General features: G+C 39.2%; 1 protein-coding gene across 7 annotated transcripts in view; it reads left to right on the top strand.

Annotated features, from left to right (window-relative positions):
* Positions 1–26,162, top strand: part of LOC118762189 (FK506-binding protein 5-like) — a 139,432-nt gene that overhangs the window by 80,280 nt on the left and 32,990 nt on the right. For 2 of the 7 annotated variants that reach the window (XM_036500717.1, XM_036500714.1), the window contains one exon: positions 9,510–9,639. The exons of the other annotated variants lie outside the window; for them this stretch is intronic. The gene's annotated coding sequence lies outside the window, so the exon portion shown is untranslated. The remainder of the gene's footprint in view (positions 1–9,509; positions 9,640–26,162) is intronic. 7 annotated transcript variants of the gene reach the window in all.

The raw sequence follows: 26,162 nt of genomic DNA, 5'->3' as shown, positions 1-26,162 counted from the left end.
CATGCAATGAGGTTTTAAAAGGAAAAGGTTATGAGTGTTTGTTTTTCAAATTTGTGGGTGACAATATAGTTCTATACTTTTTTATGAATATAGTTCTATAAGGGGACTTTTAATATATGTTACCAGCGTCATTGAGGTAAGGAAAAAATTATCAACAACACCACTAATTGACACATTTGACACATTGTTAATTAGTATAATAGCTTGGCCTGGAAAAAACATGGATTATATGGAAAAATGCAAGCAAGAGAAATAATATTCTTAAGGTTATAAACCTGGAAAATTAGAGGACAAGTTAAAATATTGACACTAGAATGCTTAAAAGATGAGAGCCAGAAGTACGAATATAGCTAAAGTTTTATGCAAAGTAGAATAGTATATATGGTAGGCAAATTCATTATTTAAAAAATAGGGTCAAGACTAAAAATGTGAAGATTTGGCAATAACTCAAGCAAATTTTACTGTGAAATTGTTGTTATAGGAAGATTTTACTATAATATATAACTAATTTTTGTATTATTCTATTTGTTGTACTGACTGATTATATACTAGTATTATCTTTTATACCCTATTTTCAAATTTCTAATTATTAATTAATAATAAAAAAAAAATGAATTTTTTAAAGTGCAAAAAATATTTTAATAACCTTCCTAATGCCAACCACCCTGAGAGTCTAATGGGTGCTTTTACGTGCCACTGGCATGTGTGCCATTTGCATGACACCAGTATCTGCCATGACTGCAATTTTATTTGGCTTCATGGGTCTTCTTCTCAAGCACAGCATAATACCAAGGGTCTCAGTCATTCATCATTGCCTCTGCAATGCCCAACATTCGAAAGGTGCTTTTTACATGCCACCTTGACTTTGTGAGGTCCAACACTTGAAAGGTGCTTTTTATGTGCCACCAGCATGGGTGTCAGTTATGTGACACCAGCATCGGCCACGACTATGATTTCACTTAATTTGGCAGGTCTTCTCAAGCACAGCATATTGCCAAAAGTCTTGGTCACTAGTCATTGCTTCTGTGAGGCCCAAAGTTCAAAGATCATGCTTCACCACCTCATCTCATATCTTCCTGGGTCTACCTCTGCCCACAGGTTCCCTCCACAGTTAAAGATTGGCTCTTCTTTACACAGCTGTCCTTGTCCATATGTATCACATGACCATACCAGTGCAGTCATCTCTCTTGCACACCACATCTGATGCCTCTTATGCCCAACCTTTCTCTCAAGATGCTTACACTCTCGTACACGCACACTGACATTGCACATCCAGCAAAGCATACTGGCTCCATTTCTTTCAAGCTTACACATGTCCTCGGCTATCACAGCCCAGGTTTCACTGCTGTGTAGCATGGCTGTTCACACACAGGCATCACACAATCTACCTTTCACTCTGAGTGAGAGGCCTTTGCTACCAGCAGAGGTAGGAGCTCTCTGAACTTTGTCCAGGCTATTCTTATTCTCACAGCTACGCTCTCAGAGCATCTACCTCCACTACTAACTGGGTCACCTAGATAACAGAATCTATCTACTACCTCTAGCTTACCCCACTGGCATTTGATGGAGTCTATTTCCTGTACATTTTCAGTGTTAATTGTACCTGTGCACCTTCCACACATGCTATAACCTTCCTCTGATTGTTGCTGCACCTCTTACGTGTCCATAGCTTACACCAGGTACATCTTATGGAGTTTGTACCTATGCCTTTTCTACAAATCGAGCAGGGCCATCTACCTGAAGGGATTTGTGATTTGTCTGCCTTCCTACTTACTTATATATATATATATATATATTATATATATATATATATATATATATATATAATATATATATATATATATAGAGAGAGAGAGAGAGAGAGAGAGAGAGAGAGAGAGATACATACTGATTAGCTACAGGATTCATTATAATCTAGGTGCATCAACACATAGGATGCCAAGACTGTTTGGATACCATAACATTGCGTTCACAGTGAATAAAACAAACATTAGGTGTCATTTGTTGGTGACCTCTTTGCTCCTAAAATGTCTATTTACTTCTCCAATCTCTCTATAAACTCTGATTGTTCTTTTTTTAAATATCACTTATTCTTCATGTTAAATCCTTAATAGGTCATTACCAGGGTTTTACCTTGCCTGTTTATATGTTTAAAATTTTATCTGAGGATGGTGGCTTTATGCAATTTGTAATTTATGAAGCATCAACGAAATGCTACCAAAACAGCTGTAGTAAATCTTAAACCCCATTTGTGTTCTTTTTATACATACTTACATATACATGTGTGTGACTTAATTTTTTGTGTTTTTTTTAAATATTGTTTGAGTAAAAGTACCATTGTTTACACTCTCCTGTAAATAAAGATATCTTAGTTGAGTGACCACATGTGAGGACCAGTGCAATAAGAATGGATGTAAAAAGAATGCTGATGAGTATATGTGTGTTTGTGTACATACACACACACACACACACACATGACAGCCTTCTGCACAGTTTCCTTTTACCAAAATTCATTCATGAGGTATTCATCACCCAATATTATGGTTGATGACAAACCCAGTACCATGTGATTACAAAATAAATTTGTTAACCACACAGCTATGTCTGTCACTCTCTGGTCATAATGCCATTGACAGGAATAAACTTGCAATATGTCTATTTTACCATTCCAAATCACAGTGAAAGTCAATTTTCTTCACTTACATTAATGTTTTCTTCAGGAAATGAATAAATGTCATATCATCATAAATCTATGGCTTTGTTTCATTTTCTCTTCTTTTTTTTTGTGACATGTTGAGATTGTATAAAGCACAACTGAAATCTAAAAATTTAAATAATTAAGGTTGTTTTATATGACTCCATGTAACCTACTGGCTGGAACATTCTAGAATACATCAGATATTGACTGCTAATTCCAGTTTCAACTGCTCATAATGAGCTTGTCACATTTTAACATGAAATACTGCTAATGAAGTGAATACGGTCTGCATCTGCACACATTGTGTGTGTGTGTGTGTGCATGCGTGCGTGCGTGTGTGTATGACTGTTTATGTGCAACAAGTTTATTCACTGAGATGGTGATATTCAACATTTAATGTAACTTCACTAATTGTATTGAAAAACAACGCAGTAAAAGTTAGTTCACTTCTAAATTTGTTCTTTTTTTGACTTTGGTTGAAGTTCTCAGGCTCTTCGATGTAAATTACTCAGATTTAGTTTCAGAGATGAATGAGTTTGTTTTTTATCCAACGGAATTTACATTTCAAATTATTCATTCTTTGAATTAATTTGAAAGCTTCTTTTTCAGATGTAAAATTTGAGTTGGAATTTGACTCTTTTAGCTGTGACACTAAATAGCCTCGAGTTGGCATGAAATGAAGCTTGTCACATCATCTGGAATACTAACTCATTATAGCAACAACAGTTCTACTATGAAATACAGCATTGTTTTACCTATTTACTGCTGCTGGATCAGTGTGGGAGAGGAGAGGCATTAGGCCACCACGTTGAAGGTGTCTTAAGCAATTGTATATTCGCTATGCTGCACCTATAAGACTTGGACAGTTTACAAATGTCACAGCAAAAAGCTAAACCTCTTCCCCATGAACTGCCTGAGAAAGATGATGAAAGTGATGTGGCAGGACTAAGGTCCTAGTCATAGAGATCCTCTCTGGAGCTGATCTGCCAAGCATTTACACATTGCTGAGCAGAGCACAAATCAGGTGGGCAAGCCATTTTGTCCGAATGCCTGACACAATGTGGACTGAAAAATTACTTCAAGGGCACATGCAAAGCCTCACTGAAGAGCTTTGGGATCAACCCTGACACCTAGAAATGCAAGCACAAAACTCTCCTTCCTGGTGAAGCTGCACCAACAGGTGTCACCTCCGATGAATTGAACAGGATTTCAGGGGCACCAAAAAATCCAAAAAAAACATAAACTATGCCAGTCCAGAGCCAATACCTTACCTTTAGTCCCAATAGACTGTCAGTGCCCAACCTGTGGCAGAGCCCGCCAAGCATGCATCGGACTAATGGGCCACAGTCAGACACATGTACCCTATCTTCTTCCTCCATGAGATATCCATGGTCATCATTAACAATGACAGACAAACTAATAACAGATGAATTTACTTCTGTTGCTTTATCAAATGTTCATTCTGTGTCCAATTGTTGTTCTTGTGGTTCAGAGTAGAATAGTGTCTTTGTTGTTTCTCTAACATATTGAAAATAATTTTAAAATACATTTTTGTCTACCATGACAATATTTAACCTTTCAGTATTTAAACCATTCATACCCAGCCCAAAATATTCTACCTGTTTTACATTCAGACTGACTAGATCCTACAATACCAGTCTAAAAATAAACAATCACATTACTGAAATCTCAAAGCTACAAGATAATTCATGATTAATTCAAAACGGAATAAATGAGCAGGACACTTGACGACAAGGTAATCTGAATGCTAAAGAGTTAAGGGTTACTTTAACACATTTATGCCCGTACATAAATGACGCACATACATTTGTGTACAAAAGGACATACACATCCACTGCATGAGTGCAAGTTTATATACACTCACATGCCCACATATATGCACATACAGATGCATACACCAACCAATTCAGATATTCACAAACCCCAAGACCTGTCCTCACTTAAACAAGTTCTGCCAGTTTGTGAGCAACTTGTTTGAATTGTACGGGGCTAGCACCTATTGAAAGCTATACCAACCCCGAAACTGGATGTAACCTCACAGAATCAAAGGTCCCACACTCTCAATCTTAAATAAGCTAGGGCTTAAGGACACCCAACTTTTCAATACCTTGCCAAAACACCTCAGAGATCTATGAGGCACATATGTGAATGTATTCAAGTGGCACTTAAACTTTTATCTGAGCTACCAGATAAACTAATGGCAAGAAACACAAATAAGGGTGTCTTTGTTCAACTCATTAATTCACCAGGACCAAACATTAAGAGAAGCCACTGAGAATGAAATGAAATAAGCCAGCAATCACCTAATTGGTGGTACTGCAGCATGGTCACAGACTCTGGCTGAAACATATAATAATGTGACTATTTTTATACACTTATATGTTTATATAGATGTTTGTGCTGGTATGGTCATGTACTATGAATGTGTGAAGAAGTGCCACTCCCTAACAGTTGAAGGAATCCGGGGTAGAGGTAGACCCAGGAAGACATGGGATGAGGTGGTCAAGCATGACCTTCGAAGTTGGGCCTCACAGAGGCAATGATGAAAGACTGAGACCTCTGGAGATATGTTGTGACTGCGAAGACCCAACAAATAAAGTGAGTTCATGGCTCGCAGGACGTCCTGCGGTGCTTACCTTGGATTGTAGGGTGACCTGCTGTGCTTGAGGAGACCTATTGAGTCAAGTACATCAACATCAAAATACATTATACTCTCATCTGGGCTATACATGAATGGAAAAATGGACATTAAAACAACAATGACAATGAGAATGGTAGATGTGCATGCCTGTGTTAGTTAGTTAGTTAGTTAATTTGGCTCAAAAGCAAATAGCAAGGCCATGTAGGGGGACATGGAGTTACGTACAGGGTGGTGTTCATGTAAAGAGTTCAGGCCACTTGAGGTCCAGGGAGGCTTTGAACAAAGCGGTCATCGGCATCTTCACCATCTCGTCTGGCAGCTTGTTCCATGGATCCGCAACCCGGACGGAGAAAGCTCCTCTCCTCCAATTGAGATGAAATCGTCGCAGGTAGAACTTTTCGGAATGACCCCGCAGCCGACGCTCTGGAGCAGGAGTGAAGAACAGCTCTTTCGAGAGGTTACACTTTCCGCTTATGATGTTGTGGGCGAGAATGAGATCACCACGGCGGCGGCATTTTTCAAGAGAATAAAGGTCGAGCGTCCTCAGCCTTTCTTCGTAGGACAAATTTTTGAGACCATGAACCATGCGGGTAGCCAGCTTCTGGACTCTTTCGAGATGCTGTATGTCTTTGAGGAGATAAGGAGAAGAGGCTTGAATCCCATACTCCAATATGGGTCTCACCAGCATGACATAGAGTGGTAGAAATATGGCTGCTGTGAGCATTCCGAATGACCGTCGAATCAAGAACAGAATTCCGCGTGCTTTGTTGGCAGCATGGACGCACTGGGCCGAAGGCGAAAAGGAGGAATCCACCAAGATACCCAGGTCCTTTACCTGATCGGTCCTCTCCAGCAGCAGACGACCCGGCTCGAAATCCAGTTGAGTTGCAGGAGTAGAGCCGACAGGCAGATGACAGCACTTTGACACGTTCAGACACAGGTCCCAATCGTTAGACCACTTCCAAATTTGGTGGAGGCATCGACGAAGATCCTCTATATTACCGCGAGGAGCGACCAGTTTGATATCGTTGGCAAATAGAAGGGTGTGTTGCGTGAGGTCGTCGGGCAAGTCATTTATGAAGACTAAGAACAACAAGGGCCCAAGCACTGAACCTTGAGGCACGCCACTGCTCGCACTGGAGACGTCGGACCGCGAACCATTAACTTGGACTTGGAAGGAGCGATCTGAGAGGAAGGCACCAACCCATCGTATAATATCTGGATGGAAACTATATGCTTGAAGCTTGAGAAGTAATAGGCGGTGGTTTACCGAGTCAAAAGCTTTGGCAAAGTCCAATAAAACGATGTCAACAGCATCACTATCATCGAGGATGCGTGTCACCAATTCTTCCATTACTAGTAAGTTGGTCAAGCATGATCTCTTCGGCACGAAGCCGTGTTGGGAATCAGAGATAGAGGCTGTGTTTAGGAGGTGGAGCATCATACTTTTCTTAAGGATGGTTTCGAACATCTTGCTGATTATTGATGTAAGGGAAACCGGTCGGTAGTTAAGCGGGTCTTCGCGGCTCCCTTTCTTGAAAATTGGGCAGATTATCGCTGTTCTCCAGTCTGCAGGTATAACACCCGTCGCCAATGACATATTGAATAGTCGTGTTAAGGGCTCGCAGATGACCGGAGCCAACGCTTTGATAACCCGTGGGTGTATGCCGTCAGGGCCGTGACCCTTGTTGACATCGAGGCCTTGAATAACACGTTTGACTTTGTCCCGCGTGATGACCAATCGAAGCATTGGAGGTACCGATCTATCAAATGGAGGGGGTTTACGACCATCATCTTGTTTGAAAATAGTTGAAAAAGCCTCGGCAAATAATTGACTCTGTTGATAAGGGTCCTCAATCGATACGCCTGTTGAGTCTACCAACGTTGCAATCTGGTTGTTCAAGCGGGAATTCCGCTGGACATGTTTATCTGTCTATCTATCTCTATCTCTTTCTCTCCCTCTCCCTCTATATATATGTATATGTATATATATATATATATATATATATATTATATATATATATATATATATATATATATATATATATATACATATATATATATATATATATATATATATATATATAATATACATATATGTATATATGTGTGTGTATTAACCCATGCTAGCATGGAAAGCGGACGTTAAAAGATGATGATGATGATATATATTTATATGTATGTATGTATGTATGAATGTATGTATGTATGTTTTGTATACACACGCACAAATGTGTGTGTGTGGGTATGTATTTGACCCCCACCACCACTTGATGACTGGTGTTGTTTTGTTTACATCCCTGTAATTTAACAGCTAGGCAAAAGATATTGATAGAATAAGTACCAGGTTTAAAAAAATGAAAAAAAGTACAAGGGTCAATTAGATTAAAGCCCTCCAAAGTGGTGCCCCAACATAGCCACAGTCAAATGACTGAAACAAGTAAAAGAAAAGTTAAGTACATATATATCTATATATGTATATATATATATGTATATATATATATATATATATATATAGATATATATCTATATATATATAGATATATATATATATATATATATAATATATATATATATATAGATATATATCCATATATATGTATGGTCACTAGTTTTTTTATCCTGTCTCTTGTTTTTTTTTTTTTTTTTTAGAAAGAGTTGAGGACATTGACTGAAAGTTGATGTCTGCATTGTAAGACAATGGTAGCAGCAATAGTTGTAGTAGTAGAAGTGGTGTGTGACACGGTTTGTATTTGGAGGAAGAATAACTGATTCCAGTTCCAGTCTGATGCCTAATTCCATCTGTTTGTTGTTTGTTGATTCCACAACTAAACTTGCCTCTGCGTATCTGATAACAGCAAATCTTACTTCCCAAAATATGGTTCAGTACCTCTCTCTCCCCCTCTGTCTCTTTTCGTCTCTCTCTTTCCCCTTCTCTCTCTTTTCATCTCTCTCTTTCCTTCATACTATCAATTACATCTGCTATCTTGCTATCCTATGTGGTGGTGTATATTAAGACAGTGGTATATGTGTGCAGGAGTATTGTTGTTGTTGTTATAGTGTGTTGGAAGAGGATAGGCAGTTCTCATCCCTGCCTTTGTTGTTGTTTTTGTCTGTTTTGTTTAAGATTCCCTTCATTAGAGTTGGGTGTATAAGACAAATGGGTGAGGTCAATGTAGTTCATGTGGAGGGGAGAATTCTTGAGAGAGACATAGGGTGGGGGAGGCAGTTTTTGAAGGGTGCACTTCTCTTAAGACTGGATGGTTGGGGCCAAGTCACTGGTCTGGGGAATGGGAGATAAAGGCATAGTAAGGATGATGGCTGGAAGAGAGAGAGAGAGAGAGAGGATACTTACATGTGGGTGCAGTGAGTGGATCAAATAGGTTGGTTTGCAGTGTTAGGATAGAATAAAGCCTTCTCTGATAGGATTACACAACAGACTCTCTGTCAGTCTGCTTCATGAGTGTTTTGTGTCAGAATGGAGAAAATAAAGTAATTTTCATGACAGATGGTGAAGGTGGTTTTAGTGTGTGTGTGTGTCTGCGTGTGCGCGTGTGCGCATGTGCTTAGTGAAAGTATACATGTAAGCACTCACACACACAAAGAACCAATCCCTTCACTTATTGTGGCTACAGGAAGAAAAGCAGGGTGAGAAATCTCACCACCCACTCTCTCAGCTTCTTCAGTTTATGACTGAGTTGTGTAGCCCAACCCTAACCGTATGAAATCTGTTGGCAATGTTATATAGCCACACACACACATATATCTACATGTGTATATATATAACTATTCTAGTAGCAGTATGTAAATCTGTGCCCATCTACATGTGTGTGCGTGTGATGGTATGTACAAATGTTTTGTGTGGGCATGAATGGAGTGGCTGTGCAAATGTTTTTTTTTGTTTGATTTTTTTTGCTGTAAAACTGAGGTAGTTTCCTAAATCTAGATGAAAAAGGGGAAAGTATTTTGGGGTGGAGGGAAAACAAAAACAGAAAGAAACATTTTTTCAGCTATTTAAATGTCAGTTATATTTTTTTTATGAGTTTAAATTTGGATTTCATTTAAAAACCTATATCCATCATTATCATCATCATCATATCTTATATATATATTTAAAATATCAATTTTGTGTTTATTTAAACATTTTAGGAGGTTGAAAAATTGGAGTTTAATGTAACATATAGACTGACGCTGATGCTGATGGTGGTGGTGGTGAGGGACCATACCTAATGTGAAGTGCATCCTATACTTGATGGAGAGAGAGAGGGTATAGACAAGTGTAAGTCAATTGTTTTAGTTCATTAATTAACCATTAATTAACAATATGAGAAATAGGAAGATAAAGTGAAGGAGAGAAGTTGTTTAGCCCTAGGTCAGCCCTGATTGAACAGACTACTAATCAAAGACTCTCCACTCATGATTCTCTTGTTTATCTGTTTAGCTAGAATCATGTCTTGTATCTACTTTCATTTTAAAGTGTGATTTAAGAGAAATTTTAGCCTCTAAATGATTGCTGGACCTGCTAGAAATAGCAGTCAATCTGCTTCAATTTACACCCTACTGTCTGAAAGAAAGGGATACATTTAACAATGTAGTATTAAAGATACACCTTGGTTTCATTTGATCATAGGTCTGTTTGAACAAGGTTGACCACTGCTAAACAACATCAGCAACTCTTTTGATGTTAGAATTTCTGGTAGAATATGTCATCATTGGAATGGATTGACTTCATTCCACAGAAATTAGTCTCTGTTAAATGTGAAACTTGTTTATGCTGCAGAGAAATAGGAACTGGTGGTGGTGGTGGTGGGTGTTCTGTTCTAATTGCTACTTCAATTAGTTTCTACTAAAATGTCTTTGAAACACAATGGAAGAATTAAATTCCAATATTTTTAGTTGTTCTATTGACTAATGTAGAACAGGAGTGATTTTGCTGCTCATAGAATTACTAGCATGTTGTGCAAAATACTCTGCTGTATTCTTTTCAGAGTTGAAATTCCACTTGAGTCGACTTTGCTTTTTATCTGTCCAGGGTTGATAAAATAAAGTACCAGTCATGTACAAGGGTTAATGGTATTGACTAATAACTGACCTAAAAACTGCTGACTTGTCCCAAAACTATTAATATTGTGAATGTTGGGAAATTCTCAACTGTGGCTGTGAGGGTTGCCTGAAGCCCTCAAGCACACTTCTGGTGGCCTTCCCTCTAGAAATATAAATTTTTCTTTAATTGATTTGTGTTTTACTTTTTTTGGTGTGGGCTCCCTAAAACAATCCAGATGTTAGATCTGGCCAGGATATTAAAAAAATATTGAGATATGTGCAAGTATACACACCCATATGCATATGCAGAGATGGGCAAGTACACATACAGGCATACATAGAGATGTGCAACTACATACACACATATACAGCAGTGTGTATATACTTACATACAACTGTTTTCCATTCCCCTGCCACCACTCTCATCACTTAAACCCATCTTGAAGCCTATGTATTGGTCCTATATTTATAGGGCCCCTTGTGCCCAGTTTACTCTACTTCTACCCTTCTATCATGTCCTGCATGTCATCATCCTATATTCACTCTGAGTGCCAGCACACTCATGATCTTTCTCACTCATTCATCCTAGGTCTATGTCATCACTGTGGATCTTGTAATAATAGAATATAATAATAATGAAATTATTGTGTATAATGTTCAGGTGCGCTACAACTTATCAAAGGTCCATGTATGGTACATAGAATTACGTGCAAATGTCAGGAAAGTGAACAGTGTATGAGTCATGATATACCGGTGTGCTTGCATATGGAGGGGAGGATAGGGGGATATCAGGTGTAGTGTTGGCGAATTTCAGGAAGTAAGGGCCTCTCGCTCAGAGTAAAAGGTAGACTGTATGACGCATGTGTACGAACAGCCATGCTACCTGGCAGTGAAACATGGGCCATAACTGCTGAGGACATGCGTAAGCTCACAAGGAATGAAGCCAGTATGCTCCGATGGGCTTACTCGACTGAGTGTAAGTACCTTGAGAGAAAAGTTGGACATAAGAAGCATCAGATGTGGTGTGCAAGGGAGACAACTGCGCTGGTATGGTCATGTGGCAAGAATGGATGAGGACAGCTGTGTGAAAAAGTGCCACACCCTAGAGGTTGAGGGAGCCTGTGGAAGAGGTAGACCCAGGAAGACCTGGGATGAAGTAGTGAAGCACGACCTTCGAACATTAGGCCTTACCGAGGCAATGACTAGTGACCGAGACCTTCAGAAATATGCTGTGCGTGAGAAGACCCGGCAAGCCAAGTGAGACCATAACCTCGTGGCCTATACCAGTGGGTGTAACCAGACCATTTATGCATACCTTTCTTTCTTTGGACACTAAACTCTGCCTGTGAAGACCTGTTGAGGCAAGTGAAATCGAAATCTAATCAAATTCAATGACTGGCATCCATGCTAGTGGGGCACTAAGAGCACCATCTAAGCATGATCGTTGACAGAGCGGCTAATTGGCTTCTGTGCCTGTGGCATGTAAAAGGTACTATTCGAGTGTGATCATTACCAGTGTCACCTTACTTGCATATACCTTACTTACTTATATATATATCTGTAAATATAATATCTGATAATTATTTGGTAGCCATGATAAAACTCTGAGTTTCGGATGTCAAGGCGGAACTCCGGCATCCGAAACTCGGAGTTTTATCTTGGCTACCAAATAATTGTCACATATTATATTTACAGATAAATTCCTCTATTTACACAATATTGTGGTCTCTTTCATTCTCTTGTTGTCTTGCCATTTCTATCTCTCTCTCTCTCTCTCTATCTATCTATCTATGTATATACATGCTTGTGGTTGGATGGATGGATGGATGGATGGATGGATGGATGGATGAGTGTAAGGGTTAAAAATCGGAAACAGATCTGTTTGTAGAATATGTGTTGACGTTAATTTAATGATGTTGATGATGATAATATATTTTGTGTGTGTGTATGAATGTTTACATGTGTATGTGTGTATAAGGGATAGAGAGAGAGAGAGAGAGAGAGAGAGAGAGAGAGAGAGAGATTTGCCTTTACATTCAATTTAAAGGCTTACTGTCCACCAGTAATTAAGATGGTCATATGTTCATTACTGTTAATTGCTTCTAGTCTGTACGTTTGCTTCATTATGAGGAAGCATCTGAGTGGGATGACACACCCTTCCAACTCTACCCCTTTCAACCAAAAGTTGCCCTGTACTTTTACATCTCTAGTGCCTTCCAGATGACAGTGTTCAATGGAACTCTAATTGAAACCAATCTATTTCATTCTGCTTCAGAAGTTCGTTACATTAATTAATAATTAGCATTAATTGAATACCAACAAAATATTTTAGTCAGTTGTAATTGAAACGAGCTTCAAAATAAAACAAATTTTAATAATAGATTCTGTATTACAATATATATTCATGTGCATGTAAATGTTCATTGAGGTTTGTGTGCGCACGCGTGCGTGTGTGTGTGTGTACATGTGTGTCTGTTGTAATTCTATAAAGGTCATTCTGCTGATTCTACCAAAGATTTCATTTTATATTGAAGCCAATCACTCCATTGATTCATGACAAATTGCTTCTATGAGTAGGAAGTGAAATGACTTAACTAAGAATTGAACCCATATCTTAAAATTGCCATGCCAGTAGTTCTCCACCATTACTTTACTACATTCACTTACCCCCAAATTTTTATATATTTATTGTATTGGGCTGAAATACGAGTGTCTTCTAGGGACAGATACACATAGTTTATTGAAACATTTGAGATACACAACTTTTGTAATTTTCTCTGGGAATACTCAGTGATTGATCCATTTTTTTTTACTGGTTTCAGTCATTGAACTGTGGCCAAACTGGGGCACCACCTTCTACAATGTAGTCTACATCTACTCTAGTATTTATCAACCACCTCTGGTTCTATGATATAAAATTCCTACTTTACAATGTTTCTATTCAAATTAAAACCTTTCATTATAATTTTGATTAAGATACTTTTGTTATGTTCCAAACATCTGCTTTAAAAGGAAAATGCTATTTTATTATTAATTCTTCTAAATTATTGACTACTTAGAAGTAACTTGAAACGTAGAAGCAATGGTTTTTGTTAGAAATGTGGTCACAGAACATTAAAAGTGGATACTACAGGTTACTACAATTCGAATTGTAGCAGTGTTTGGTAACCAAGGAACAGAAACTAATCATTCTTCTGTGGGAGAAACAAAGTTTAGCCTCATTTTAGTAAGAACTTCCTGTTGAAAGACTTTTTTTTTCCACCATTAGTATTTCATCATCATCATCATCATCGTTTAACGTCTGCTTTCCATGCTTGCATACGTGTTGGACGATTTTGACTGAGGGCTGGCGAACCAGATGGCTGCACCAGGCTCCAATCTTGATTTGGCAGAGTTTCTACAGCTGGATGCCCTTCCTAACGCTAACCACTCCGAGAGTGTAGTGGGTGCTTTTTACATGCCACCGGCACGGGGGCCAGTCAGGCGGTACTGACAATGACCTTGCTCAAATCTTTTTACACATGCCACCAGCACAGGTGTCCAGTAAGGCGATGTTGGTAACGATCACATTCAAATGATGCCCTTTTACGTGCCACTGGCACGGGAGCCACTTGGCTGCTCTGGCGGTTTTTTTTTATTCAGTGAATTTATTTACATATTCTTATTGCTTCAATATTTTGAGCATCTTGGTTGGGTACTTAACTATTTTGTTACCTTATTTTTTAAAAATTCACTGCCTTTGTTTTCGTTAATTTAGAAAATAATGCAGAATTTAATAAAATAACTGCCTTTATTAAGTTAGTGTTTGAAACCAATTAACATAAAATTTTAAAGGGAAGTGTTTATATTGCTTTAAAAGAGAAATTTGTATTGTGGAACCAAAATTAGTCTCAGGTGAGTTAGTGTTAACGGAATTAACATAAAATTAAGGCTCGTTTACCCTTCTTAAGTTCTTTTCACTCTTTAACCAACATATAGTTTGTGTTCTACAAATCCTAAAAAGGAGGCCTGAAAGTGAGCCTAATCACCCATAGTTACTACTGTCCTATTCTGCTGCCATTTTTCTATTCAATCTCCTTACCAACAACCAGGATGTAGCTATTACTATCTCTCTTTCTTTACTTTTTCTACACAATTCTTTTTCTCTGTTGCCCCCTCCCTCCACATCATCATCATCATCATCATTTAACATCTGTCTTCCATGCTGGCATAGGCTGGATGGTTTGACAGGAGCTGGCTACACAGAAAATTGCACCTTGCTTCAGTGCCTGTTTTGACAGGGTCTCCATGACTGGATGCCCTTCCTAACACAAACCACCCTGCAGAGAGGACTGTGCTTTTTACATGGCACCAGCACAGGGGAAGTCAGTTTTGGCAGATTTTGTTTTATAGCTGGGTGCCCTTCCAAATGCCAATCACTTTACAGTGTGAACTGGATGCTTTTTACATGGCACCAGCACAGGGGAAGTCAGTTTTGGCAGATTTTGTTTTATAGCTGGGTGCCCTTCCAAATGCCAATCACTTTATAGTGTGAACTGGATGCTTTTTACATGGCACCAGCACAGGGGAAGTCAGTTTTGGCAGATTTTGTTTTATAGCTGGGTGCCCTTCCAAATGCCAATCACTTTATAGTGTGAACTGGATGCTTTTTACATGGCACCAGCACTGGCAGGGTCACTGGAAGGGTATCCAGCCATGGAACCAAGCCGAATGTAAGAACTTCTTTGTTCTATTTAGGAGGGGGGCAGTAATTCAAAATAAGGATGATTTGGACTGTGTCAATACATCCAACCTATGCCAACATGGGAAGCAGATGTAAAGCGATTAGCAATACGGCTGATGTTCTGTTCTCATCACCACATTGTTATTTCTAATAAGATGTTTGATAGACTGCATTAAATATGACCACCCCTGGTCCATCCAGAATCATGGCTGAGGTGATCAACATATCCGGTAAGGTAGGGTACAGGCTAGTCACCCACATAGTTTAATCAGGTCATTCAGGAAGGTGTTCTACTCAAGGATTGGCATAGCAGCATTATTGTTAGCTGCTACAAGGGTAAAGGTGATGCTTTAGATAGAAGCAATTATAGAGGCATCAAACACCTGGACCAGGTGGTGGAAATTAGAGAGAGAGAGTCATAGCCCAATTAATTAGGAGAGCAGAATTAGGTTAGACAAAATGCAGTTAGGCTTTGTCCAGGGAAGAAGCACTACTGACACTATTTTCATAGTCAGGCAACTGCAAGAGAAGTGCTTAGCTAAGAATAAGCCATTATGCTTGGTATTTGTTGATCTAGAGAAAGTCTTCAATAGAGCACCCTGCTATATGATATGGTGAGCTGTGAGGAGGCTAGGGATTAACAAATGGCTGGTGAAAGCTGTACAGGCCATGTACAGAGACATTGTCAGTAAGGTGAGAGTTAACCATAAGTAAAAGTGAAGAACCTGGTGTACAGGTAGGGATCTAAAAAGGCTCAGGCCTCAGTCCCCTCCTTTTCATCATTGTCCTCCAGGCTGTAGCAGAAAAAATTCAAGACCGGCAACCCCTGAGAATTGCTATATGCTGATGATCTTGCCCTCATTGCAGATTCCATATCAGAGCTAAAAGGTTATCTGAGAAGGTAGTGTTCATATGTGGAAGATGCACAGGATCCATAGAAGCTATAGAGACTCGGGAAATTGAATCTCTCAAATGCCTTGGTGTATCATTAGAAGTAGTAGACAATTTCTGCTACCCAGGGGACCAAATTAGTTGTGGGAAAAAATATATGGAGAGTGTGACAGCCAGAATAAGAATAGGGTGTAGGAAATTCAGAGACCTGTTAGCTCTAATGGCTACAAAAGGTTTCTTTCTCCAAGTGTAAGGAAGATTGTATGATGCATGCATACGGACAGCATTTCTACATGGTAGTGAGATGTAGGCACTGAATGCAGAGGACATGTGAAGGTTAGATGTGTAATGTAAGTGTCCATGTTCAACAGGGAACTAGTTTATTGAGAGAGGAGTTAGGCATAAGAGGAATTAGTTGTGTGCATGAGAGAAGACTGTGCTGGTTTGATCATATGATGCAGATGAATACCAACAGCCTCATAAAGAAGTGCCATTCTCTCAAAGTAGATGGAAGATGTGGAAGTGGGAAACCCAGGAAGACAGGAGATGAATACTGAAGGACGACCTCAGCATATTGAACCTTCCAGGCAAGATTACAAAAGACCTGAATGCCTGGTACCTTGCTCTACTCAAGATGACCTGTGCTCCACAGCAGAAGTGTTTAGGCCACTCCCCCTGGTGGAGAATAGACTCCTCTGCCTGTGCCATATAAAAAGAACTTGTGGTGCCATATATAGCCCATGCGATGCCCTGTAAAAGCACCCATATGGTGCCGTGTGAAAGCACCTGTATGGTGTCATGTAAAAGCACCCATCACACTTCGTACAGTGGTTGGTATTAGGAAGGGCATCTATCCATAAAAACCATGCCAAATCAGGTTGGAGCCTGGTGCAGCTCTCCAGCTTGCCAGCTCTGGTCAAACTGTCCAACCCATGCCAGCATGGACAATGTACATTAAATGAGGATGATGATGATGATGACCTCTCTGTAGGCAAATTTCTCTGATGTGTCCTTTTTTTACCGCGTTGCCTTACTTGCACTTGTGCTGGTGGCATGTGAAATATTCAAGCGAGGTCGTCGCCAGTGCCGCTAGACTGGCTCCTGTGCAGGTGGCTGCATTTGGGCATAGCTGTTGCCAGTACCACCAAACTGGCCCTCGTGCCGGTGGCATGTAAAAACACCCACTACACTCTTGGAGTGGTTGGTGTTAGGAAGGGTATCCAGCTGTAGAAACTCTGCCAGATCAGATTGGAGTCTGGCTCGCCAGACCTCAGTCAAATCATCCAACCCATGCTAGCACGGAAAGTGGACGTTAAATGATGATGATGATGATAGCAGTTTGGCTATTGTCTTTTATATCAGACGAGCTTTTCAACTCAATAGCACATTCATCATCATCATCATCATCATCATAAACCAGAAATAATATAATGGCTTCAAATCCATAGAAACGCTCTAACAAGTAGCAATACCAATCAAGTAGTAATCATTGATGTAGACAAAACAAATAAAACTCATCTTGTTACTTGGGAGAGTCATTACATCTATAATAATAATAATAATAATAATAATAACATGCATGTCTTATTATTATTATTATTATCATTATTTTATTGTCTTTGCACAGCTTCTAATACTGGAGATGTACTACCAGTGGACTAAGGTAACACCCCTTATTTTCCAAGCACCATTCAGAGTATCCAAGCAGTGCTTTTTTCTGCAAGTTCTCCACCCTTATTGCAGCCTCTATTTGTTCTATTTACTTCTCAAGATTTTTACTCACTGTTCCCAGGGCTCTGAAAATGATTGCTACTACTACCACCTTTTTCATAACTGCTTAACCTCCTGATCGCATACCTTGTTATCAGCTGGGCATGCTATATCTATGATCAAGCATCGTTTGCTTTCTTTCTCAATTAACACTATGTCTGGTTTCCTATTCTCTATCTCATGGTCATACTGAATCACAAAATCCCATAGCATCTTTGCATTATCATTTTCGATGATGCCTTTGGGTTTATGTTTGTACCACATTTTTGCTCTGTCAAGTCCATACTTGTTGCAAAAGTGTCCAATGGACAATCCTTGCTATGTTGTCATGATGGCTCTTATATTCTTTCTGGGCTAGTGGCATACATTGGCTGGTAATATGCCATACGGTTTCACCATTCTGTCCACAAATTCTGCACTTGTCACTTTCTGATGTGCTGTCTATTCTGTATTTGATGTAATTGGTTCTTAATGCTTGCTCTTGGGCAGCACAGATTAGAGCCCCCATTTCTGGTTTTAAATCATCCATAGCCATCTTTTTTCTCTGTCTTCAACATCCCTATGAAATTATCCATGCATTCTTTTTCTTTATCCACCTGTTTTCAGTTTTATTCATTCTCAAGTGCTTCTACAGTGCTTTATCTTTGCAATCTTCCATTCTACACAATCCTGACCGTCTAGCGGTTCTGTAGCATTTTTCACATACCATACTATGTGGTTTTTTTCTGCTCTAATGCTGTGTTCACATCCAATCATTCCTTTTCCCCCTCTTTTTCTTGGTACATACAGTCTGTCTGTGTCATTTTTTGGGTGGAGTATCCCATATCTAGTCAGCAACTTCTTTGTCTTTCTGTCTAAGCTGTTTAGTTCGTTTACTGTCCATGCGATTACCCCTGCTCTATATCTAAGGAGTGAAACCACCCAGATGTTGATATCTTCAATCTTATTCCATCCATTTGATTTTGACTTAAGGATCAGTCTCAGTCTGCACAAGTACTCCACCTCAAATTTTTCTGTTATTTCTTTCTCCATCAATTTATCCATTTCCAGTATCCCTAAGCACTTATAGCCCGTCACTTCTATCTACTTCATAACCTCCCTTGACGGTATTGCTAGCCAGTCCATACATTTGATTTTGCCTCTCTTCAAGTCTTACTCCATTCTGATATCAGCATTGAAAGTATACACCGTTTTAACAAGGGAACTGACTTAGGATTCATCTTTACCATAAAGTTTGAGGTCATATTATTATCCTCATCATCATCATTATTATTATTATCAGAAGCCTCTACTCAAAACCTTGACCTGCCATAAAAGAAATGAACTGTGGCAGGGCTGCAGGAGCAGATGGAATTTCTGCTGAACTGTACAAGACACTTTCAGTGCATTCCATGACATCCTTGTATCTGTTTGGGGGGGGGGGTGTATGCCAGCAGACTCTACAAGAACAAAGGAGCCAAATCAGACTGTGGAAATTACAGGGGCATTTCCCTGCTTTCCATTGCTTGAAAAATCCTGGCTCACATCCTCTTCAACAAGCTCATCACCAGTGTATCTGAGAGCAACTTGCCTGAAGCCCAGTGTGGCTTCAGCCCTTGCTGCAGCACCATACTCATGGTGTTTGTTGTGTGTCAAGTCAAGGAGAAATGTATTGAACAACAAATGGATTTGTACTGTGTTCATAGACCTGACCAAAGCTTTTGACACAGTCATAAGAGAAGCTTTCTGGACCATGGTAACCAAGCTGGGCTGCCCACACAAATTCTCTGCAATGTGACTGCACTAACTCTTCCAACATCTCCAATGGTGTGAAACCAGGCTATGTACTCACCCACCGTCTTGTTCAACTTGTTCTTCACACTGGTCCTACTTTACACAGTGAAAATCCTAAATCTTTATACATTAAATATCACTCAGACGGCTCTGTTTTTGACTTCCGTTGACTCTCTACTCAAACCATCAGAAAAAGCTCATCATTGAAGCCCTATTTGCAGAAGACTTTATCCTTATGGCACACAAGGAGAATCACCTGCTGCCCATTGCTGATTGTTTTACAGAAGCATGAAGGCTTTATGGACTGACCATAAACCTTGAGAAAACAGAGGTCCTAGTCCATGCAGCTTCAAACACAATTCTCCCCCAAGCAAACATCAGCATTAAAACAATAATAATAATCATAAGCAAAGTTATAGACAAATGGCTGAAGGAGATTGGAATGGAATGCCCTGTAGAGCTTAAACAGTAAAGTTTGCCTCATAGGGATAGGAAAAATTATTGCGGGTGGGTGGGGGGGTTCTTAAGCACATGAAAGACAATTGAAAGCTTGTGGCTTGTGGATACCTAAGGTTACAGGTAGTACCCACATAAATTCTACCAGGAATAAGAACTAACCTGAGTCAAATTGATGATGATGATACAATAAGAAGTTCTATCTGACACTTCTTCCATACACCTCTGTAAGCAGTTTAACACTATATCCCTCCCGTGCCATAATTTTCCACATTTCCACTTTTTTTCAACGTTTGTTTCACTATTTTCTTTATCACTTCTTTGTTAAATTTCAGCCCCTTTTCTACAACTGTTCTTCTACCAGTTCAACTCTACATCAGCCCCTAATCTCATGTCTCTGTTTCATTTGTCTAAATATCTACTGTATTAACTTTTAAGTTTTACATTCTTTTGGTAATTTCTACTAAAGATCATGACATAAAGTCATATTGGGTTTGAAATAATCTTCAAGTTATAGAACAGACTGTTCTGTTAAAGTAAGACAACAACAACAAAAATGTCAGGGAGGAAATAAAGTGAAAAAGAAAATTCTTTCAAAATAAAGAATGGTGTGTTTAGCTTGTAGCTATACAACTTGACATGGTGCTGTCAGGCTCTTAGATTAGGAATAAGAAGGTGCCAACCGAGCAAGGCTTGGTTCTTATTATTCTCATCTACTTCAACAAAATATCTTTATTTCTAAGCCAAAAGAGTTGTTCTTGTGACTCTTTTTAATTATTGATTGTTTGCAAAAATCAATAATTCCTTTTTGTGCTTCCATCTTCAGTAGTGGAGATGGCTAATTTCCTTTCCGATCTTTTGTACAGAATGTTGAGTTTCAGTAAAATTGGAATCAGAAAAGAAAAAGAGAAAATACAATGAAAGAAAGAAAGAGTCAAACAAGAAGAAAAAAATCTCTCTCTCTCTCTCTCTATCTCTCTCTCTCTCTCTCTCTATATATATATATATATATCTATATATATATATATATATATATACCTCTCTCTCTCTCTCTCTCTCATATATATATATATATATATATATATATATATATAGAGAGAGAGAGAGAGAGAGAGAGAGAGAGGGGGGGGGTGATGGAGAAGAATGAAAATGATTACAACGAACACTCTAGAATTGCATCAACAGTATTAAACAGAAATGATGTTGTTCACAATTAAGAAAGAAAAAGTGTCTGATTCTGATATTTTATGAATTTTCTTAAAATGGAAAATGTTGTAGATATTGAGAATGAGCAGAAAGATCAAAGTTTTAGCCTTGTCTTTTGTGTTGTGTTGAGGCTCCTCATGGTTTTATAACTTGATATCTTTTTAGTTAAGCTCCTACATATATAATTTACTTATTGGATTAATTAAATATCATCATCATCTTTTCCCCTTATTTGTGGGTTGGATTAATTTTTTTCCGCTACTTCTTTCTACAAACCATGAGCTCTTATTATTTCTGAGCTTCAGTATTCTGTGATCAGCCTTCACTATATCTTTCTATATCTTTCTCTTCTACAGACTCATTCTACAATTGTTATCTGTCTGTCTATCCATTCATCTCTCTTGTTTACCTGTCTCTATCAATCTATCTGCCTGTCTGTTAATCTATCTGCCTGTCTCAATGTCAATCTGTCTGTCTATTTGTCACTCTATTTCTCTGTTTGTCCATCTGTCTGTCTATCTGTCAGTTTCTCTGCCTGCTAGTCTGTCTGTCTATCTCTGTGTCTGTTTGTCAAATCAACCCACCTACCCCTCAAAGCTAACTTAACATATTATTTAAAAGAGAAATACATAAATAAGTTGCCTTATTTTTTACTTACTACTAGTTGTTATTGTATAAGCCTAGATTTTCTTGTTTAGTGTTGGTTCATCCCTGGCCAACAGACCCCTAAGTAAACATATCTTATTTTTTTCCAGACTACATTATCCAGTGTGTCTTGTTTATAAGACAGAATAATTTGGTTTAAGGGAGATTTAGCTGCTACATCTACCACAACGAGGCTCCTTTACAAGTGACCACTGCATGTAGTTGGTCAAACAAAAATAAATGTAGACACTACACCAGTGGTTCTCAACCATGACCGTAGGGCTCCACATGACCCTGGGGACACTACATGATTCTAGGGGCTCCATGTAAGATTTTGTTTTAAAAAGTTACATGTGCAGTAAATCAACTGTAATTCTACAAAGCACAGAATATTTTATTAATTTTTCTTTACACAATTCCTAATAATATTTGATTAAAAATATAATGAATTTCTTTTAAAACTTCAAATGGCTATGGGGGTCCATCTCAGAGGATAATATTGTGAAAAGAGATGGTAAAAGAGGATAGGATAGTGAAAGAATTGTGAACAGGAAGAACAAATTTGTTGGGGTGGGGTTCTTAGAAGAGAGAGTAACAGAAGTGAAAGTCATCATCATCATCATCATCATCATCATTTAGCGTCCGTTTTCCATGCTAGCATGGGTTGGACGGTTCAACTGGGGTCTGGGGAGCCCGAAGGCTGCACCAGGCCAGTCAGATCTGGCAGTGTTTCTACAGCTGGATGCCCTTCCTAACGCCAACCACTCCGAGAGTGTAGTGGGTGATTTTATGTGCCACCGACACAGGTGCCAGACGAGGCTGGCGAACGGCCACGCTCGGATGGTGTTTTTATGTGCCACCGACACAGGTGCCAGACGAGGCTGGCAGACGGCCACGCTCGGATGGTGTTTTTATGTGCCACCGACACAGGTGCCAGATGAGCTGGCGGACGGCCACGATCGGATGGTGTTTGTTACGTCCCCAAAGCACGGAGGCCAGTCTATGCGGTACTGGCTACGGCCATGTTCGGATGATTTTCTTGTGTGCCACCGGCACTGGTACCACAAAGATACAATTCCATTGATGTTCATCTATTTGATTGTTTTGATTTGATTTTCACTTGCCTCAACAGGTCTTCACAAGTGTCACAAGAAGGAAGGTATGCACAGGTGGACTGACTACGTCCCAGGTAGGGGCCACGGGTTATGGCCTGACTAGTCTTGCCGGGTCTTCGGATGGTGTTTTTATGTGCCACCGACACAGGTGCCAGATGAGGCTGGCGAATGCCAGGAGAATATTAGAAGAGAAAAACAGTAATGGCAGAGGTTTTTAGGTGAGCGAGAGAGAGAGGTGGCAACTTCCTGTTTAGTGGTGAGAGGGAGAGTGAGTGATGGATAGTTATAGAAATAGGCAGCAGCAAGTGAGGAGTGTCAATGTTTGTCAATCATTATGGAGTGGGTGAAGTGATGGTTAACACCAGTGTGATGGTGGATGGTAGAGAGAAAATGAATTCCTAAATTAAGGGCATTGTGATGCAGGGAGAGAGAGAGGACGATGGGGGTGATAAAGATGATAAGGTAGGGTGTCTAACCAATATAAAGTCATGATTGTGGAGTGAATGTTTTGGTTGGTCGTTCTCCTGATACAGGTTCTTTGAAGGCTGTTGTTACTGAAAGTTTAATATCACGGGCAGTGGTGTGTGTGTGTGTGTGTGTGTGGGGCATGTGCTGTAAAAGCGTATCCACCATTCCCTTCGACTCTTGGTGAATGATGCCTCTACACCACCCAGGCAACAACCCTCCAACCCATGGGTATATTTGGGTAGTTGTTGCTGGTTTACATGGTTTTACAAGGCTGGAGTGCAAATCCTCAACCTCTTTTAGTCCCCTTCTACAACACACATCAGAAACGTTGGGTGGTCTAATCTTTGACATGTTGGTCCCTACACAGTACTACAGTATCATGAAATGAAGCTGAAACAAAACAACCCACCCAGTCTGGGAATCAAACCCATGATCTGACACTTGTGAGTGCAACATCCTAACCATGAAGCCACTAGGCAGTACAATAGATAAAGTATAAACTCTCAATCACAAGGCTTGATGTAGACAATACCTGAGTCTTTGAACAGTAAATGTGAAGAAGAGCTGCAAAATAACAAAATGAATTAAAAACATTAGTGGTGAGGAGGTGGTCAAGTGAGTGTGGAGTATTCATGGTCACTGCAAGTGGTTTTGTCATTTTCATCAGTTTTGGGATGAATTCTAGTGTGCAGTGTAAAGCCGTGTGGGTAACAACAGTCTTTTACTATACCTTCAAGTTGGTAAAAGCTGTGTTAGTGAAACTCGCCAGAACAGAAGCTACTTGGTGGTCACTGGCTGTGTTAGACAAAACAGCTAAATCTCTCTGAAAACTTATTTGACTCTCCAAAACAAGGAAAATACATTAAATAACATAATCCTACTTAATCCTAATATGACAGGATGGTCATGGCTGGAGTCTTTTGTTCAACAATAACTTTATTTCCTCCTACTCTGTATCCTGATTTTATACTTCCATCTTGATAAGTTAATCATTTTATCTTCAAAATATTCATCATCCTCATCATTATCTTTGCCCCCCCCCACACTAAAATTGTTAGTGTGCTGGACAAAAACTTAATGGCATTTCTCCCAGCTCTTTATGATCAGAGTGCAAATTCCACCAAGCTCAATTTTGCCTTTCATTCTTAAGTTTACAACATATTGTATGAGTAGAGAGATTTTTCATTCAAGATGATATTGGAACTGAGTATGTGAGTTTCTCACTGTGTCTGGGAAGATCTTTGAACATCTTGATGTTGGCCACCAGCTCAGCCTTGGTATTGCAAGCAGAGTGGTTGATGTCTTTCGCAAATGTACCCCACACATCTATGGAATTGCAATTGGAGGAATTAGGAGGCCAGAAATTAACGATGATAAAGTCATAAAAATTCTCCAACAATCACTTCTAATTTTTTTCTGGAAGTATAGCAAGGAGCTGAGTCCTGCTGCTACCCCTATGGCCTTCCAGCAGCAACCCTCTCCAGCTAGGGATTGACCAGTCCCCAGTAGCTTCACATAGTACCTCTGAATTGGGTGTAAGGCCCTGTTCATCAGTTTTTGGTTGAATTCTAGTGTGCAGAATGCCTGCTGTTTCTCTTCCTGCCAGCCACAGCTTCATAGTCACTGTTACAGCTGTCTATGTCACATCTGACAGCCTTTTCAGTGTTCACAGAGCGCTCAGCCACAGTCATGATGTCAGCATTTTGATACCCGGCACAAATATGATACAGGTGAATATTTTCCAATATTCAGATAACTTTCTGTCCTCCATGCTCTCCAATGCCATTGACTGTTCACTCAACTGTTCCGGAAAAAAGGTGACACAAGAAATTGTGAAATTCAGTCTGAACACCCTGCATATGGTAAGATATATCCATACACAGGCATAAATACATGCGATGGGCTTTCACACAGTTTAGGTCGACTGAATCTCAGTCTAAGTTTTGGTTAACTTCAGGCTATAATAGAAGTTACTTGGACAAAGTGCTGTACATAGACTCGAACCTGGAACCATGTGGTTACAAAGCAAACTTATTAACTCCGTAGCCACCCTTGCATTCATGTGGCAAATATCATTGTAGAAATGATGCAAAACCATGACCTATCTTTTTTGACTACTGATGTTGAAATGACACCAGAAGTTGAAGTCAGTCTTAAATAATTCAAGAAATTTATATTGTCTGCTGTGTCATGGTGTGATGTTAAGGAGAGATCATTAAGTTTTTAGGGAGTTGATTGCAACATGGGGTCTTCACTGAAACACTAATGAATAAGTTAAAATATAAGAAGTGTAACACCTAATGATGGATAAAGTAGGCCAAAATCACACGGGTCACAAACAAAAGGAACACTTGGCTCATTCTCAGTTCGAGCATATTTTCCTTTTTCTACACAATCAACTTGATCTTGAGTTTGTTACTATTTTATATCTTTCTTCATTTCTTCTCTTTGAAGTTGACCTATCGCATAGAAAGAGCAAACAAAACAATTAGAACCAACCCATTCGCCTGTTATCTGAAAATATTCTTTTAAGAAGTTGATTAGCTTAAGATAGTTTACAGAATTTGGGGATTTGGTTGAGAACAAGAGAAATCTAAAGTTGACTGGAAGAACAATAACAATATTCCTTCTTATCCACAATTTGTCTATTTTTTATGTCTTTAAAATTTTTTAATAAAAGACCTCAATGTGCTATCATGTGTGATGTTTGCT

Source organism: Octopus sinensis, linkage group LG2, assembly GCF_006345805.1.
Source record: "Octopus sinensis linkage group LG2, ASM634580v1, whole genome shotgun sequence".
Taxonomy (NCBI): domain Eukaryota; kingdom Metazoa; phylum Mollusca; class Cephalopoda; order Octopoda; family Octopodidae; genus Octopus; species Octopus sinensis.
The sequence above is the reverse complement of the archived record's forward strand: the minus strand, read 5'-3'. Positions and strand labels throughout refer to the sequence as shown.